Below are 5,160 nucleotides of genomic sequence, written 5' to 3' on the forward strand. Positions count from 1 at the left end.
AGCAGGCCTTTGCCTACGGCGCTGCCATCTAATCGCCCGCAGAAGCCCTCTCTGCATTCCCAGCCACCAACTGAAGCCTAGAGAGCCACAGAGACCAAACCAAGAACTCTCATCCATGCCGGGCACAGCTGCAGCTTCTCTCCCCTTCTTCCCCTTTGGCCACTGGCCAATCCAGCCTGTGGCCCCCACTTTGTTCTTGACCCTTCCGAGGCTCCCAGTGGCACCTGGGTGTCCAAGAGCCTGAGAACTAGATGATCCCCCAGCCTCATCACAAGCCTCGGAACCGCGGTCCCTGGGGACCTCAGACTATGCTCTCCCACACCTGGAGTGGGGTCCTGCAGCTTCCTAGAGCCCGATATTCTCCTGGTGTTGGAGGGGAGAGTGCAGTCAAACTTCCCGCACTTCTGCCTCCCAGAGCAGCCCTAATCCCTGTGGAGGGGCAGACGTGGGACCCCACACTTCACCCAACAGGCATGTGCTAGGATAAAGGTGTTAGGGGACTATTTATTTGACAATACACAAGCAATTCATGTAAATGTTCTGTTTCATACAGATACACAGATTTTCAGATGTAGACAATCAACAATTTCTCAGTAGCGACTAAGATTGAAAAATGATATATTCATGAGATGGTAAGTTTATTATACTAGTCAGGTCTATTTTTTTCTTTTTATTATGTTTCTCACGAATGAAATGCATATACAACGTATCAAAAGATTTCCATTCAAGGTCATAAATGATGTCTTACTGCATAGAAATAACACTGTACAAGGTCTAAGTAATGCTTCCTCTTAAGTAAAATGATTCACAGTATTGCTAGAAAAAAATGGTTAAGCATTTGTCTTTTTGTCACTAGAAAGAGAAATAGGTGTTTCTTGCATAATGCTTCTACCTTTCCAACCAAAGAGGTAGGATCAGAGGTAAAGGCAAGCAAGGTCAATCAGGGGTTACACGCACACCAGCGTAGAAAGGACATTGGTCAGATCCACGTAGATTTAGTATGTTATACACAAGAGCATCTAATAAGACTTTCTTTTTTATTTTATTGAATATAGATTTGTTTCTTATACAATACAGCCTATCCACAGTCCCCCCCCCTTCTCAATTCTCCCTTAACTCCCTTTTCCCCCAGGTCTTCTCCCCTCTCCATTTCCCTTCAGAAGATAGCAGGCCACCAAGAAACAACAACCAAACACGACAAAATACACAAAAGAAGACAAGGCAAAAGTCTTCATATTGAGACTGAACAAGGAAAAGTCAATAGGAGGAAAAAGAGTCCCAAGAGCCTATGAAAGAGTCAGAGACACATCTGCTCTCACTGTTAAAAGTCCCACAAAACCAATGGCTAGCAGGCGTGATATGCACAGAGGACCTGGTACAGACCCTTGCAGGTCACATGCGTGGGCCACCAGTATCTCTGAGCCTACATTCCCCGTGACTGCTACAACCTTTCCTCCTCTTCTTCCACACGGTTCTCCAATCTCTGAGGGGAGGGACCTCTAATTTAGACTCTCCACATGATGTCTGGCTGAGCGCCTCTGTGGTCATCTCTCCTACATGCTGCCGGAGGTAGCCTCATCCTTTTGCAAACTAGTTTTTGTACTGGAATCACTGGATTCAAACCCTTAGTGGTCATTTCTAACTACTGTTTATGTGGCAGGCACAGCTATCTACATGCCTTTTCTTTCACATTTTTAGACCTCATATGGAAAATTGATATGTCTCTAGGAGCCAGAAGTAGAAGACTCCAGCAGAATGGATCAGGGCTGTTTTGTTGGTTCAGTTCTCTGGGGTCCTCTTTTGGCCTGATTTCTGGATCCATTCTAGCGTGTCTTGATGCATTTCCTTTAAAATGCTGGTTCTCGTTGCTAAGCAAGTTGTAGGAACTTTTATGCTATCACTGTGAATCATTTTCAGTTGAGTCCTCAGCCCCTCTTCTGAGTTTATTGTAAGGGCTGAACAGCTCCTTGCTGGTGGCTTTGTAAACTATCCCTAGCTATCTCTTGTGTTTTCTGATTATGCATCTGGTGAAACGGGGACAATCAATCTCAGTTCTTATGGAAGGTTAAATTCTTATGGAAGTATTCCATGACTCTGCAGTGTTTTCAGGAAGTCTTCTGACAGCCTGGGGCAGAGAGTCACAGGTTTCTTTGCTTTTCAGCAAACTACTAGGAGCAAAGGTTCTTTCACCATCTTTGAATTTTAAGCAGCATCAGTCAATTGCTACTTAATAAATGAGTTAGACTCTTTGTTTCTTTGCTTCTTTCTTTCTTCCTAATTCTTTCTTTCTTTTTCTTCTTTTTTTTCAGTTGAAAAAGTTAGTGGACTTTTTACTGCTTCTGGGGTGTGGGGTTCAGGAGCTCTTTGTGTGGCAGGTCTGTTTCCCCTTCACCACTACAGGCTTCTTGTTTTGAAGGATGGCACTGGCCCTGTGGCTGGCCATCATGTGCAGATCAGGGTGGTACTTGTTTTTTGTTTTTTGTTTTCAGATCATGTGCCTGATGCTGCTCAGGGTAGCCAGAACATTCTTGTTGATGGTGACCCTTTTGTAAGAAGTGGCAGATTTTTGATAACTGGATCTGTGTTTCATACACAACATGATCATCTATCATTGGCTTCGGGTTCCACTCCCAGGGTCTTGTGGTAAATTAGTCCATTGGAGTGGAAGGATGGAGTTGTGGGCCTTCAGATTATTGGGCTCAGTCTGTACATCTGCTTATTCCTCTTGATTCAAGCATCTGGAGCAGTTCTGAATGACCACCCATTGCAGCTGTGCAGACATGGCAGTAGCTCCTCTCCCTGTGGCTGCCAGAGACAGAAAGAGTTATACTTTCTATTAAGATATGTTTTCTAATATTTCTTACTCAACTTTAGGATTCTAGTTCTAAAGTCCCCTCCCTTTGATGACCCTTGGATTCCTTTACAGTTTTAGTTATTGTTCTACTCAATTTTGGACTAAGATGGACAAGTGACAAAAATCCACAAAATACACTAAGTGATGGGGAACACATCTCTTTTTTTCTGGGAATTTGCTAGATCTGCACCACTAATTCAGCAATGGCCAATGAGTTTGTATATCGTCTCATGGCTACCTAGTGGCCATGGTAGGACTCTGGCTTGACCTGGTCAAATTTTGACTCCAATCAGCCATAACCCAAAGAAAGGGTCTGTGACTATGATCAGGAGAATCATGCTATGATCAGCACATGGGTAGAATCAATTTTTCAAGAAAGTGAGGAGTAGGAAATAATGGTGTGTCCTCCCATGTGCTTATATTGAGAATTTGATGTGTTACCTACCTTTTTACTCTCTCATTGACTTTTCTCTTCACTGTTGATGACAGTGATTCTAAGAGGCTAAAATTATTTGTGTGACCTGAGGTTTCAGGATGTAAGAATTATATGCTTATTCCTAGAAAAACTGTTAGGAAATCTAAAAGGAAGACTAACTTTTCTGTCTGTTTAGAATGAAGATAGACTTGAATGGCAGTTATATGTCACTATTGGGCAATTGTGCTAAGCACATTTATTGCTCAAGAAAAATGGACAACAAAGGAATGACAAAAAGAATCAGAAGTCATTGAAAGAAAGGGTGTACTCCTTTGGAATAGTTTAGAAGATTATCCTAGGTAAATCATCACTTTCATTTGATGTCTTAAGAGTTGGCAGTACTGGCTTTTTTTTTTTCCCCTTGGGCAGAATGGAAGCCTCAGAAAGAGTGGCCAGGGGTTTCTGTACCCTAAGTAAACATAGACTTTATTCATGGAGGTTCTAAACTTTAATAAAGCTTTGAAGGCACGTGGAACAGCCTCAAAGGGAAGAGTCATTCATTCTAGAGGGGAAAATGATGTTTAAAACTTATGCGCCAATGTGTGTTAAAAATAGTAGCTAAATAAGATAATTTAAATTTTTACAGTGAATATGCTGCATACATTTATTTTTTAATATAACAGGAAACTAATGTTTAGAGAGATTGTTTCATTACTTGCCTGTAAGTGAAATGAAAGATGGGCCTTTGATTTTAATGATGGTCGTAAAAAAATTGTGCTTTTAAAAGTCTATAGGGTTTCTTCTATTGTCTGGTAATGCATGAGACTGAATAAATCACCTGAAGTTCACTTTTTTTTTAATAATCAGAAAAGTTTATTTAATTAGTTACTTAGAACTATCCCTCACCCCTCAAGCATCAAAAAACAAAATATTACTGTTTTTTAACCAATATTCTCAATAGTCATTTCATGTTGCTTCAATCAAAAATGTTAAGTGAGTCTCTTATCAGAGAAGTTCACACAATTTGGATTGGTACTCAAAGTTAATGTCTATGTAGTCTCTGAAAAATGTCATCATGGCCTTATAATGCCCCATCCTTCTGGAATCTCTACTAGAACAAACAAACAAACAAACAAACAAATGAAAACAAACAATACCATAACCAGAGTTTGGGGAGAAGGCACAGCCAGCAAAGTACTTGCTGTGTAACCCAAAGAAGAAAAATGGGCATTATAGCACATACGAATTTCATTGCTGAAGTAATGGAGACAGGTAGATTCCTATGGGTACTCTGGCCATCCAGTCTAGTTTATTTGGTGAGTTCTAGTCTAGTGAGAGACCCTTTCTCAAAATAAAAATAAAATGTAAAAGAACCTCAAGATAGTTCCTAAGGAATGATATCCAACCTCTGGCTTCCTTATGTCCTTTTCAGTGGCTCCCTATCTCTTTGCCCACATGTAAGAACCTCTGGACTCAGATCTGTTGTTTTGTTTTCCTCACCAGCTGTCATTACCACAGCCCTCACCACTGGGTTAGTGAAACAATCCATATTGATGTCATTCTTAGCATTTAAGAACGTATTTTGCCTGTATTTCTTATGTGACTAAATATGTTACCTCCAGGTAGCAATTATTTAAGGTTCTCTGGCTGGGATTGATGGTGCACACTTGTAATCCTAGCAACTTGGGAGACTAAGGCAGGAGCATGACTTGAACCCACTCGGTCAGCATAGTGAAACACTGTTTACAAAAAATCAAGAGTAAGATAAAAGCAATAACCAGCCTCTCCTAAAGTATATATACATGTAAGAAGGGAGTATGTCTTAAATAACACATAGACATTCAAAAATTCAATCATACAGGCCAACAGTTGGTAGGAGTAATAATAGTTA

General features: G+C 40.8%; 1 pseudogene; it reads right to left on the minus strand.

Annotated features, from left to right (window-relative positions):
• Nucleotides 1-2,353: 2,353 nt before the first annotated feature.
• LOC117693777 (large ribosomal subunit protein eL28 pseudogene) lies at nucleotides 2,354-2,782 on the minus strand (annotated as a pseudogene).
• Between the last annotated feature and the right edge of the window lie 2,378 nt (nucleotides 2,783-5,160).

Source organism: Arvicanthis niloticus, chromosome 21 (assembly GCF_011762505.2).
Source record: "Arvicanthis niloticus isolate mArvNil1 chromosome 21, mArvNil1.pat.X, whole genome shotgun sequence".
Classification (NCBI taxonomy): Eukaryota; Metazoa; Chordata; class Mammalia; order Rodentia; family Muridae; genus Arvicanthis; species Arvicanthis niloticus.